This window comes from Sorex araneus, chromosome X, assembly GCF_027595985.1.
Source record: "Sorex araneus isolate mSorAra2 chromosome X, mSorAra2.pri, whole genome shotgun sequence".
Taxonomy (NCBI): domain Eukaryota; kingdom Metazoa; phylum Chordata; class Mammalia; order Eulipotyphla; family Soricidae; genus Sorex; species Sorex araneus.
Genome location: NC_073313.1, coordinates 246,719,609 through 246,734,715, shown reverse-complemented (window position 1 = coordinate 246,734,715; position 15,107 = coordinate 246,719,609). Strand labels below are relative to the sequence as shown.

The window sequence follows — 15,107 nt, the reverse complement described above, 5'->3', positions numbered from 1 at the left end:
CTAAGGGCCTTTCCTCTGAGATCGGGCACAAGACAAGGATGCCCACTCTCACCACTCCTCTTCAATATAGTACTGGAAGTACTTGCGATAGCTATTAGACAAGAAAAAGAGATTAAGGGCATCCAGATAGGAAAGGAAGAAATCAAACTCTCACTATTTGCAGACGACATGATACTATATTTCCAAGTTTTTAAAAATATTTATGCAATCAGTAGCCTTGTAGCACTGTAGTCCCATTGTTTCATCAATTTGCTCGAGTGGGCACCAGTAATGTCTCCATTGTGAGATTTGTTACTGTTTTTGGCATATTGAATACGCCACGGGTAGCTTGCCAGGCTCTGCCTTTCGGGCGGGATACATTCAGTAGCTTGATGGGCTCTCCGAGAGGGACGGAGGAATGGAACCCGGGTCAGGCACATGCAAGGCAAACACTCTACCCACTGTGCTATCGCTCCAGTCCACGCACTCAGTATTTTAAAAAAATCTATTATGATATTTAATACCAAAATACTTTTAAAATTGTATTTGTTGATTTTTTTAAATAAAGCAAAATCTCGATATCTGAGAAATAGTGCAGTTTGTAGGATGCTTGCCTTGCATGTTGCTGAACTGGGTTCAACGGTGAGCATCACAAATGAATAGGCTTGCCTTGTATGATCCAACTCGATTTGAACCCAAGACCACATATGATCTCCCAGCACTGTCAGGAATTATCCCTGAGTGCAGAGAGATGAGTAAGCCCTGAGAACTTTCAAGTGTGGCTCAAAACACCAGGCCAAAATCCCCACAAAATTGCAAAATCATATATAGTTAATATATAATTCATATCAATTTTAGTTTAATCCTAAGTGCAAAGCCAATTGAAAATATTTTGTTAATTCTTATGGATCTTTATTTAGTTTGTTTCCCCAGCATTATACTAAGGATTAGAAAATTAAACATCTTCGGTTCTCTAAAATCAGTAATTTATCTTACAGTTTGAGCACATTAACTATCAAATTCCACAAAAGCAGTTTGTATAAAATATCATAACACACAAGGTGTGAACAAGTAAACTGAGAAAGACTTTGACTGGGAATGGGGTGGCAAAGACATAAGTTTCAGGTTATATACCAAGTCTTTCTTCATTAAGAATGTGCAGAAATGTGTTGATTCAAAATAGCTAGTATAAACAAAATTGAAATCAGCCAAAACTTATGCATTTTCGTGCCTTATAAGACATACAATCATTATTAACAATATCTGAAAACATGTTACCAGTCAAAGCCACCAAGAAAGTTTCAGACGGTTGTGAATAGGGTAGGTTCTGAACTACTTAGACTAAAAGACCATCATCAGATCAAGGATTCAAAAATTTCTTTCTACAAATTTATAAACCTGACTGATAAGGCAGATGTGTTGCATGTGGCTGACCCACATCTTAATGCTGGTATCCCATAAAGTCCTCCGATTAGCACCAGGAATACAGTTGGGTATGGCCCACTCTCCCAAATATTTAGAAGCTTCAAAATATGTACTTCTGATATGTTACTGTTTTGAATATGACCTATTATGGAAAAATAACCTCAGAAAATAAACTCCAAAATGAAACCAACTAAAACAAAAATAAAACTAATGTTTTTCTATAGTTAAATATTCCATAGGTTTTTCTAAATGATAAGTAATACCAATTATGTTTATCAATAAAGTTAATACTTTTTAAAAAATCCTATTATCAGTGAATGGCAACGAAAGAAATAGTTGAACTCAAACTTAGGATGCACTTGTGAGTTTGTTTCACAGGAAACTTTATTTCAGTGAGACTAAGATCATGAAAATTACAATAAATACACAGAGAGGCAAAGGAAAACTAGCAGAGATTTTTTTTCTCAGAATATGGGGAAACAAAATTGGGTACTGTACAACATACACCACTCAGTTCTATTTTAGATTCTATTCCCAATACCCAAAATAGTAACTGGCACAGAGCAGGCATTCAATAAATTATCTTGCTTTTTCTTTCTTGTCATCTATTTTGTTGAGATTGGTATTTGAGATTAAAAAAGTATAAAAATAGCAAAAAATCTTACATAGTACTTCATATATCAATAAATTGTTCTAAGTTTTATTATCTCATATTTTTATAAATATGCCATTATAATTTGTATTGTATTGTAGCTCCTCCGAAATATTTTAAACAAAGATTTAAACCCACACTAAAAGAAAATTTAAAGCAATGCTTATTATTACCTTGAATTTGAGTACTGATTTTATATAATAAACTTCTGACATTTATGCAATGCTCAAATTTTTCAGAAGTACAAATATGTCTATTTTCACAAAATTCAATAAAGCTTACATTTGGTGGCACATCTGAATCCTTAATTACTTCCTAAGTATTAAACCACAGTAAATTACAGAGTTATATGGTGTTTTTAACAAATATCATAGTTTAAAGAGTCCCACTTTCTCTTTATTTTCATTATTAGAACTGGTAGTGGGCTTTTTGATTTCCCAAGGCAGCATTATTATAATATAACAATGTTTTCTCAAATGCCAAAACTTCCACTATGACTATGTTCTAAGAATAATATATCTAAGAAAAGTGATTACCAGTAAATTACCCTGGAACACAGACAGTGAAGTCAAGCTAGGCTATCAAGTACACTTACTCTAGTACATCAGCATAGTAGATGGCTCCAAACTCAAATCTTAAATGATTGAAGTAGATAGTCAAGTATTGGGCGAGGCTTGGCAGTGAATTTCATAGTCATACTGCCAAGAAGTATTTGGAGAGACAATATTTGATATAAAAGGAACTACTCTGCTACCAGTTTTGCTCCAGATACAGTCTCAAAGTCCAAGGACATAATTCACAGGCAAGAAAAACATTTCAGGGAAGACTCAGAGAAGGAAGAAACCATTCAAGTTTAAGGTATTTTTTTTTATTCATAAGATCCTAACAGTGGCTCTTCAGAGTTCAAACCAAATAAGCTTGGAAAATACACCTCCCCAACCACCCCATATAACAAGCTTTCCAAAGCAACTGAGGGCACTTCATTCTGGAGTTGCCTATACTCCTATTATGGGTACACAAACTCTTACTTTTCTGTTATACCAATCATAGTTCCTCTGTTTGCTTCTTCTCTTAAAAGTCTTTTTATTACTTATTAACTAGAGCTTGTTTAACACACATTGGTGAAATAACCTAGTGCAGTCTGAGAAATTTGAATTTAGTATATATATATATATATATATATATATATATATAGAAAGTATAAAAAGATAATGCAAATAGCTGAAAATCCTTTGGGTGCTATTTTTTTTATCAAACCCTTCAGATGGCATTTGCTCCCTCTCACTCTTCCAAGGAAAGAGAAGAACTATCATCAATGCAAAAGGCAGCTTGGAAAGCAACACCTAGAACCAGATTCATGCTCAGGAGAGAGTGTTCTCCCTCCTCCTCATGGTTTCAGAGAGTCTACATAACCAAAGAAACTTCTCTAGGAATGTACTATAGAACAATCCCTGAAGAAAAAGTCTATTATTAAATATTTTTAAGAGTTTTAAAGTTTTCTGCTATTCAAATTTTTGAGAACTGAGTGGGTCTATAGAATGGAACTGATCCATTGGTGGTGGGATATGGACACTGGTGGAGGGATGGATGTTAGAAAATTGTGTGACTGAAACCTGTTCATGAAAACAGCTTTGTAACTGTGTGTCTCATGGCGACTCAATAGGAAAAAAAGGTAAAAAAAAAACATGAACTGAGCTGATCTGTTGGGTAGGGTCCTTGGGACATTGTTGGATAGAAGGGATACTACGGTGGTGGATGACACAACATGCAGAAAAATACAATTAAAAGTATTATAAATCATGGTTTTTCAATAAAAATGGGGAACTGACCATTCCAATAAAAATACTGAATGACTTAAACAAACAGGATGATCTCTTAGTGCCTTATTGCAAACCATAATTCACAAAAGAACAGTAAGGGAGAGAGAGAGAGAGAGAGAGAGAGAGAGAGAGAGAGAGAGAGAGAGAGAGAGAGAGAGACAGAGAGACAGAGAGACAGAGAGAGAGAGAGAAAGAGAGAGAGAGAGAGAGAGAAGAAAAGGACCTGCCATAGAAGAAGGTTGGGGTCAGGGTAGGGTGTTGGCATATGGTGGAAGGGAAACAGGGGACATTTGTGGTGGGAAGTGTACACTGGTGGAGGAACGGGTGTTGAATCATTGCATGACTGAAACTCAGTCATGAACAGCTTGTAATGATCTATGTCATGGATATTCAATTAAAATTTTTTTAAAAAAATAATATGGAGTTCATGCCTGCTTCAGTCAGCTTAATCAGTGGCTAAATAAATAGCAGTAGTCTTACTTTTTTAAAATGGAGAAAAACAATTGAGAAAGCATAACAAAATACAAGCCGAATCTTAGTGCTCCCAGAAGACACTTCTTAAGGCATACCCAGTTATTAATGTTCCCTGAATTCGGTTAGAATAAATAGCTCTTACCATCTCCCTTTTTAAATGAAAATTCCAAGGCTAAAAGACATTATAGAATTGAGAACCATCACTCAATAAATTTGTGGTCTATTCTTTCACCATGGGGAATGTGTGTATGGTCTAATGGAACTTTATCAGAGTAAGTCAAATATGTATTTGACTTGGTATATATTTGATTCTTTTATGGATTAGGACCTCTTAAGATTGGGAACATAAATTTTTATAACATATTTTTATTTGGAAATGAAAATTTAAAAGCAGGTTGATGGTGATTTGACTTCTGGAGCACAATGTTATTTAAAGCACTCGCATTATGGGAGTCACTTATTTGCTTTCAAATATGCAGGGTCCGTTAATTCCACCACTCCTTTTTCTTCTTCCCTCTGCTTTTCCCAAGTCAATTAACATGCGAACAGGAGGTCTGATAAGAGGCAGCAAGACAAGTGAGGCATGGGACAGCACTAAAATATGATTGTCTAAAGGTAGAGGAACAATTAGATTCTAAAGCCAGAGCATTGCATGCTCTACCCTTTATCTCCTATTAAATCCATTTGGTGCCTTGCTCTTCTTATGTATAAAATGTTAACCTTTTGAATTTTTAATAACTAGAACTTTTTACACTTTTGTAAAATGTGAGGTTGTAAAATATAAGTACATTTTTTGGTTCTTATAAAGCATTTGTTACTTATCAGAAATAATGGATTTAATATTAATGAAGCTTGTGTTTGCTAACCTATAAAATAATGACTGTAAAATGGTCTTGTTGCAAAAATATTACAATCACGTTATGTGCTCTTGGTAGAATTTTCCCATATTTTCTGGTGCCCGCTCGAGCAAATCGATGAACAATTGGATGACAGTGCTACAGTGCTACAACTTCAACCAACAAAAGGAAAACACACTTACTACTTGATATTCTTAAATATTCTCAGATATTGACTATTAAATGTTCAAGAAACATAGTGTTCAAGTCTCCCAGTTATAATCCCTGCACTTTTTCACAGGGCGATACTGGTGGTGCATTTTGCCAATATCTGAAAACTTAAACATAAAAATCAGAGCTTATTGGGGGCTGGAGCTATAGCACAGTGGGTAGGGCATTTGCCTTGCACATAGCTGACCCGGGTTCGATTCCCAGCATCCCATATGGTCTCCTGAGCACCTCCATGGGTAATTCCTGTGTGTAGAGCTAGGAATAACCCCTGAGCATCGCCAGTGTGACCAAAAAAAAAAAAAAAAGCAAAAAAAAAAAATCAGAGCTTATGATCTTTATCCTATTCAATATCTGTTCTGAACACATTTAGTTTTTCTAGCAGTTCTGCAAATCAGAATCCTGATTACCTACAAGTTGCATTTTTTCCTCAGACTATCTTCTAATTAGCTTTGTTTTCCTGCTTTGCAATTTCTTTCTAACTCTATTTACCCAAATACCCTAAACATTTTTTAACATGCCCCCATTGGCATCAAGCTTTTCACTATTTTGGTCAAATGCATCCACTTCTGTCTAAGGCAGAGGTGGAAGTGTTCCAACATTTCATTATTCTACCAAGTTAAACTAAAATTAAGCTTATTTTATTGTCCTCAGGCTTGAATTTCCAATTTGTACCTTCAAGTCATTACATACAATTACTGCATCTGAGGTAGTCTGGCTCTAACTTTTTGCAATTGGTTATTTCCCAGGCCTCTCAAATCTACCTTACCTCATCTATTGTAATTGCTGAAAATGGGTGATGTTTTCTTGGGACCTCAGCCAGGAAAAATTCGGAATGGATTAGGAGATAGAGTAAATCATGAGGAAGGTGAGACTTAAAGCTCCCATAAAGTTAGATGACTGTACTCTTGATAATATTGACAAATTAAGTTTAAAGTTATGACTGGCAGAGAAGGGCTGGTAGCATGAAAATAGTACATAAAAGCAGTCTGCTGAGAATCATGAGAGTGACTGTATATCATGGCAGAAGCATAAGGAGTTTCCAAGGAGGCTGGCTGCTTTGTTAGGAATTCACTTTTGCTCATTAACTCCCTCCCCCCCTCAGTAATTACACTATCAAATAACAAATCTACAATTTATATGGAAGTACTATTCAGAAATCTTAAGCAAGGAACCCTCCCACGCTGGTAAGTGGGATGGACTATTTATAATAGCTCACCTCATGGTCATAAGTTCTACAAACTTTCTTTGTAGTGAGACAAAAATGGATTTCTTTTAGAGAGAGGTAAAAAAAATGAGGCAAGACAGAACCAGCTGTGGACAGGAGAAATGAAAGAATGGTATCACAGCACAACAGATCAGACAGAGAATGTCTTGCTCTGAAGCCAGTCCATCTTAAGAGGGACCCTTTGCTGATGGAAGTGAGTCTATCTTCAAGAGTCTGTACAGAGGACAAAAGCTACGGGAAAATGTTGTTCTAGTTGGTCAGTGGAAACAAAATTTTCAGCTAGTCATTTTGTACTCTCACGATGAGTCTGAAAGTCTGATTTTATCTTATGTAAACAAGGGAAAAATCCATGAATCTTATCTAAGTTACACTGGTAGGGTTAGCCGGGGTAGAGGGGGTTGCAGGTTCTTGTACCATTTTTATTTTCTATAAGAAGACAAAAGGGCAAAGGAATTTTTAATGTTTAATAAAGTATAATGTTCTCACATTTGTTAAGTACTTTCTATGAGAGTATATTGTACCAGGCACTGGAGGTACTTGCTAAAATAAGCAGATTTACCATAAAGGTAATAAATCTCAGCTTTTGGGCCCCTCAGTTAAAAAAATGTAAGAGTCTGATAGCTACAAAGATTTCTATGTGACAGGCAAATCCAGGTTTTGACTAAGAAATATTTCTTTGTATGTGTTCTAGAAAATTGACTAAAAAGATATTAGGAAAATGATGTTGGAATCCTTTAACTCCAGCAGTTATTTGTTATGTTGGTTGTCTTAATTCTGCATAAGTAAACCTGACTTTATATATTAAAGAAGTCATCCTATATTGTGTAAACATCAGGACCAGTAAAATTTAGATCAGCCTAAGAAAAAAATAGCTCTCAAATAATAACTTGAAAGTTAGGGAAAAAAAACCAACTCTAATGAGTTAAAAATGAATCCCAGTGACACAAAACAGAATAAGCTCTACAAGGTAAAGAAGAAAGAAATGACTTATCTAGAAGAAATGGTAGGGAAAAGAATCAACAGCAACTGGGTAATGTATTTTAAATTTAAAGAATTTATTTAATTAAAAATATTGGAAGGAAAAAGAAAGGTATTTGAGGCAAAAGGAAGAGCATATATAAATAAGGTGGAGATGTTACAAATACTTTTTTCATGGAATTAAATGGCTGGGAATTTACTTCGCGATGTAATTTCTGTGTTTTGGGAGTGGGTTCCAGGGATTGAACCCAGGTTCTCTTCCCTTTAGGACAGGTACTCTTATCACTTAGCTTTATTACTTTGATGCTTTAATTGAATGATATGAGCATCATAGAATACATTCAAGGAAAAAGGGTATTTCGTATTTAGAAATGAGCCTAAGCTCTATCATAAAAAGCATTCTAAATGAAAACAAAATTCAACTCTAATAAGGAAATCTTAGTGCTCGCAAAAGACTAAGACCCCTTTAAAAACTTCAAATCTCCAAACATCACATTAACCTATCAATTTCACTCCTCAAAGATCTCTATTAAATTATTAAGGTAAGAATCTACCTGCAAAAATGGTTTTGTAAGGTAGGAATTCATCACTACCACCACCAAGAACATGTCTACCTTAAAGGGCAAAACCAAACCAAACCAAAACAAAACAAAAACCTCACATTAACTAAATAATTATTTCTTTTTACCTGTTATATGTAAGGTTTATGGGGTACATTTGTTTTGGTTACATGAATATATTAACCTCTAGTTATATAAATGATCAAATAATACCCTGGAAAAACATTTTGTTTATTTTGCTTTTGGTTTGGGGGCCATTCCCAGCAATGCTCAAGTGTTACTCCCGCCTGTACACTCAAGAATCATTCCTGGAAGACTTGAGGTGCTTTATGAGATAGTGGGGGTCAAGCCCTAGTTGACCACATGCAAGGCAAGAGCACTACCCTCTGTAGTATCGCTTTGGTCCATGGAAGACATTTTTGAGGTGATTTCCTAAACAGTATTCAGAGGGTCATGGGTTACTCCTAGAAATATTCCGTCAAAAGGTCTGGGGTTCAGTGCAAGAGCCATTAAAATAAGGTGTCGCTTGGCCCTGGTGGTCTATGGGCCACCAGAGACACCTTTGTGGTATCAGGAGACCTCCAGAACCACACTCTTCAATGACTTGTCACCTTCTGGGTTATACCAGTGATGTCAAGGAGGCTATAGGAGGCTGTGGATTAAATCGTATTAGATGCAGGCACTTTAACCATTGTACTATCTTTCAGCCTCCCCCTTGAAAACATTTTTTAGCAACTGTTAATGCAGATATAGTATCATATGCAACCAAAATGATATTACCAAATATTCAAAGTCATCACTATGTTCTAAGAAATGCTTTTATGCAGAATCTTATGAAGTTCTTCTTTACTCACTGGAAATAGGACCCTTCTCCCCTTCCTGGACTGAAGTAGAGTTGCAACTGATACAAATCATTCCTACTCAAACTGATGAAACAGGTTAAGAAAGCTGTAGAATGGAGTATTGATTTCAGATGCTGATCTTGTTCAGCATCTGGGGTTTATTGCAGGCATTAAAATTTGTATTGTTCTTGACAAGGTGGATCATTTCAAGAGTGGGTCTGGCAAAGATGAGCTGACAAGTCAAGGTGATGGACTTTTTAAAACTCCAGGTGATTATTACATTTAAACAACACATATAGGGGCCAAACTGATAATACAGTGAATAGGGTCCGTATCCTGCATGTGGATGGCCCAGGTTCAATTCCTGGTACCAAATATAGTCTTCCAGCCCTCCAGGAGTGACACTGCATCAGGTAATCTTATTACCTGAAGATGTTGGATATTAATAAGCTCAACTGGGCTTAGTACAATGTAGAAGTACTAATATTTATGGATAACTACAAGACATCATTGTTATCGGACTTTTAACCAGTAAAGAACCAATTTGTAGAATTTCTCATGTTAGAAATAACAACCTGAGTCCAGGATTATTAACTTCCACCACTTGATAAAATAAGACCAAAAGCAAAGTCATATTCCAGGCAACATGACACTATATCAGGGCATCATAGAGGAAAAGACAAGAGCAAAATTTAGGTTCTTAGGGATTATTAGTAATTTTTTTAACCCTGACTCTAGCCCATGCACACAGATTTCCCATATCATCTAAATAGCTTAAAGTTAACATATATCTCAAAACTTCAAGTGAGTCAGGGACTCATCTCATGCTTCTGTTTAACTCAGGGTAATGGGTTGTGGGCATGAGGCTCAACCAAATCCCCATCTCTCATAGGTACTGCCCTTCTTCCCTGTAATTAGGCTGGAAATTTTTTGCTCTTTGTTTTTATCCAATATACCGGGTATGTCTCAAGGACATTGTGTAAGAAGAGATGAAATAGAAACAGTCTAAATTAATGTGAAGAGGACTACATCCTGTCAGGGAGAAGTACTTGTGAAGAAATCCATTTTTAGCCGGTACCAGGTAGAACAAGATCTTTTAAACTTGGATCTTTAAAATTCTATCATAGCTTTTGGGAAAAGAAAGATCTATATAGGTATTGTGGCAGTCAGAAAGGATAATAAAAACCAGAGCAATTGGGTTCCAGAAAAGTAAACCATAAAAAAACAAATGAAACCACTAATATAGACTTAATGAACGTTTACTACATGACAGGCAGTGTTATAGTCATTTATTTTCTTCCCCAACGACAAAGCTATAAGGATAGCAATATACATTTTACAAAATAAGCTACTTTTTCTGTAGTTACATAGTTATTAATTTCACAGAAATGTTGAAGGGCTAGGCAGAATTCAGGTTCAGGTATTTTTGACTCAAAAACCACTGATCTTACCCATTGTATTTCAATTGTCAACAAAATTTGATGGCTTTATGCTAAATAAATCCCCAAAGTAAAAGCATTTGAAAACTCTGTACTTTAGAAGCATCTAAGTTGGGCATGTTTATACATAAGAGCTAAGCTCTATAAATATCTTCAATGATAACAAAGCGATCCTTTTGAACCTGTATTTGAGAAGACAAAATAGATAGACAAAAAATGATGGGTTTCCATTGTTGAGGGAATAGAAATACCTTTATGGGAAATAATTAGGATACAAATCATTTTTATCATTGCAAAATATATGCTACTGAGAGTATCCCGCCTGCATGACAGAGCCTGGCAAGCTCCCTGCGGCGTATTCGATATGCCAAAAACAGTAACAACAAGTTTCATAATGGAGATGTTACTGGTGCCCACTCGAACAAATCAATGAACAATAGGATGACAGTGTTACTTAATATATGGGATAAACAATCAATTGTGAAGAGGATGAAAGGAAATAGGAAAAGGGAAAAGTCAGGCAGTAATGGGGGCGGGGAAACAATTAGCAATTTTTTAGTTACTTTGCTGCTTTGGTAAATTCTATCTATATCATTTTACTCAGGAATTTCTTAAGAGCAAACACCTAAATTTTGTAACTGCTATCTGATGATTAGAATAAGGGTTGAACATAAATAGGCATATGAACACAAATAGGCAAATCATACCCCTTACAAATGAGTTGAAGATAACATTTTGGTTTATAGTTTTGTTATATTATGACAGTAGGGCTAAGGTACAGCATGACTCAACCATCTAGAAAGGTTGAATTCCAACTATTGGATTAATAGGGATCATTTCAAAGAAAGCACTTTTTTCTGATAAGGTTCTGAAGAGCAAGAAATGGCATTAAAACAATTAAGTCAGTTATAACTCAACTTTGAAGATGAAAGGCTAATAAAAACAGAATTGATCCTCAAATATCATACTTAGAAATCCATGTATCTTGAAGTCTTGGTTACACATCTATATGTATATATAGACATATACACATATCTACCTATGCATATATATACATATATATGCTTGGATACTTACAGATCATTGTATATATATTGAGCCCATTTCTTCAGGTAGAATTGTTCTATAACTAAATATTGAGAGTTTCCAGCAGCTCTAAAGTAACTACCTCACTAGAAATGAGAATAGGGCTTTCAGATTATATTATATTGAAAATAATTTCAGTGAGATTGAGATAAAATCTTGCAAGTGGTTTCCTGACTTAGATCATGATATAATTTCTAAATTTGTTTTTCAGGATAATCTCTAAATATCTCCATCAAAATATGTATGACTTTATTTAACATATTTTGATTTATAAGGATAATGAACTTTTATATGTATGTTTTATATCCTTCAATTAAGTAAAAAATGTCTCCTGATGAGATGCATTTAAAACATGTGTATGTGTGTGTGTGTGTGTATATATATATACACATTATATATATACACATATATATGGCTAAATTGATGTGTAACTGACAATTCTTTACTAGCTATATAGTTTAAAGAAATAATTCCTTGAGTAAAATACATGAAATTAGTAAATATAAACATAAAACATATCATTATGCCTGTCAATAATTTATGATTTTTAACCACCAGGTTAATAAAAACAACTCAGAATCCAAGGAAATGTTATCAACTTAAATTCATAAAAGAACTCCTGTAATATTCTAGAATCTTAAAACTGAAGACACATATCACTGCAAGTATTATTGGAATTTATTTTTTAATTAGACACTACTGATTATATTCATCATGGCATAGTTATTTTCATCATCAATAATAAATTTATCATGCATTATATATGGAAAGAAAGATTTTAATTTAATTTAAATGAATCATCACTGTTAGAAATGTAAAAGGAATAATACATCATAGCTGTTAAAGATCTCAGTTTTGAATTTCTACTCTGACATTACCTAGTGAGAGATTTCAAAACCCAGAACTTGAAGAATTAATTTTTAGACTAAAAAGAGATAACCATGTTCTTACACCTGTTTCCAGGGCTTGAATTTATTAAGGGGATATCAGAAAGATAAAAAATATATATACACACATATATAATACAAACATATATGTACTTTTGAGTATATATATCTCAAAAGTCTATACTTTTGAGATAGTTGTGATGGCATTAAAGATAAGCAGTCAAACAAAAATATTGATTTCTGGTTTTTCTCTTTGAATGAGTTTGGAAATGATGCTTTAACATATTTTTGTTCTATTCTTCATGTCATGCTCTGTATCTTGAACTTTAAGGTATAGATGATAACTAGTTCAAATCAGTTTTCCTATTTTTCGGGGGTGCCTAAACAGTGTTCAGAAAGTCTGAACATAGATCATGATACAATTTCTAAATTTCAATAATTCTCAGTCTGGTGTTGTTCAGTCTCTAGAGCTAGTGCAGTGGTGATTGGGTGAGTAGGTGTGGTAGGAACTGACAGGATCCTCAACATGCCAAGTATGCACACCCACCCTATGAGCTATCTCCTTGGTCTCCAGGAAACTGAAACATTCCTTTTTTTTTTAATTTCCATAGGTGAATGCTTAGTTTTATGACTTTCCTCAGGCCCCTACTTCCTGGTTGAACTGAGTTCTTGTCATTGAAGTCTTTATTACACTTTTTAAAAATCTGTCTGCTACTAATGAAATTAGAGAAAGTTTAATCCCTCTCCATGATTTTCAGTAAACACTAGCCCAAGACTGTCTTACCTATCAACAGATCTTATACAACTGATGTATTTTATATCCTATAAATTGATGTGCAAGCAAAGACGTATTTATTTATTTATTTATTTATTTATTTATTTATTTATTTTGCTTTTTTTGGGTCACACCTGGCGATGCACAGGGGTTACTCCTGGCTCTGCACTCAGGAATTACCCCTGGCCGTGCTCAGGGGACCATATGGGATGCTGAGATTTGAACCCGGGTCGGCCGCGTGCAAGGCAAACGCCCTACCCGCTGTGCTATCTCTCCAGCCCCGCAAAGACGTATTTAAACTAAGATTTGATTGACTATGTGCCAAAAGGTCTATCAGCAATTATCCAATACTGTTAATGATATACTTCTACAGTTTTCAAATATTTTGTACATACATATTTTTTTCTTTCATATTTAAATACATGAACTGGAGTGATAGCACAGCAGGTAGGGCGCCAGGAGTAATTCCTGAGTGCAGAGCCAGGAGTAACCCATAAGCATCACCAGATGTGACCCAAAAAGCAAAAAAATAAAAAATAAAAAAATAATTCTAAATACAAATAGATCAAACTCATGAATCAAAAAAAACAGTTGCTAGAATGCACAAAAATAAAATAAGTCACAATCTAAAGATGGAAGCAAAAATATTTAAATAAAATATAACTCTTGCCACCATAAACCCCCATAAGACTAGGCTCGTATTTCTCAATGGAAACACTATGCTTTAAAAAATAAAAAAAAATGGATGGAAAAGACTATGCGCTATCCATCTAGGTTGTCCCTAAGATCTAAGTAATTAAAAAGCTCTCTAGATAAACAAAAATTAAAGGCATTTACAGCCGCAAAATTGATTAAGGAGCTTGATAGTACTGTGAGTAGACCATTTGTTTTGTACAAGGTCAACACAGGTTTGATCTATTAAACCACATGTGGTAACTGAGCACAGGGCAGGAGTAAGCCCTGAGTATGGCTGGGTGAAAGGAAAATGAAAAGAAAAAAATTGTAAAGGTTCTTTCTGTTAAAATGGAAAAAATAATCGCAGCTGGAAATAGCAAGTAGAACGGTATCTAATAAAACGAACCAAACAAAAAACTCAAAGTATGTGGAAGAAGAAAGATAAACTCTTAAAATTAACTAGGTGTTTGCTTTCTCTCAATTTAAAATACATTATGAGCTTCAAGTCCTAGATGAATATTTCAAAGTAAAAATATTTGAAATAGAGGGTTTAGAGAGATAGTACAGAAGTGAAGATACATACCTTGCATGCAAACAAGCCTGGTTTGAGCACGTGCCAAGTATCACTAATGAACAATCACTGTATAACTGTTATCCTGTTGCTCATCAATTTGCTAGAGTGGGCACCAGTAACGTCTCTATTATGAGACTTGTTACTGTTTTTGGCATATTGAGTACACCACGGGTAGCTTGCCAGGCTCTGCCGTGTGGGCAGGATACTCTCAGTAGCTTGCCAGACTCTCCAAGAGGGGCAGAGGAATTGAACCCAGGTCGGTCATGTGCAAGGAAAATGCCCTGTCCGCTGTGCTATAGCTCCAGCCCACTAATGAACAAAAGACCCAGAAATTGTTCTTGACCATCACTGAGTATGACTTCCAAAACTATCTCCTTAAAAAAATAAAAATACACTGAAAACAAAAAGATGAGGCCAATAAAAACCTATCTGTATCCAGAATGAGTAAGCAAATAATAAAGAAATAGAAGATATTGAATTGAAAGAGAATGAGAGGAGAATAATAAAAGAATGAAGGAAAGGAGATAAACTGAAATAACATAAAAATTTACATAGAAAATTAGCAAAGCATATTCTATATTAGTGTTTTTGCTAGATACTAAGGTACTGAACTCACCAACCAAAGGATATCAAGTTGTCAGATGGAAAG

The 15,107-nt window shown here is 34.9% G+C and overlaps 1 protein-coding gene and 1 non-coding gene across 2 annotated transcripts in view; both read right to left on the bottom strand.

Annotated features, from left to right (window-relative positions):
* SPAG16 (sperm associated antigen 16) overlaps nt 1–15,107 on the bottom strand; it is a 984,605-nt gene that overhangs the window by 187,955 nt on the left and 781,543 nt on the right. The window lies entirely within an intron of this gene.
* Nucleotides 3,312–3,523, bottom strand: LOC129400341 (small nucleolar RNA U3). The gene has a single exon (XR_008627599.1). It is a non-coding gene; the product is annotated as a small nucleolar RNA U3 (small nucleolar RNA).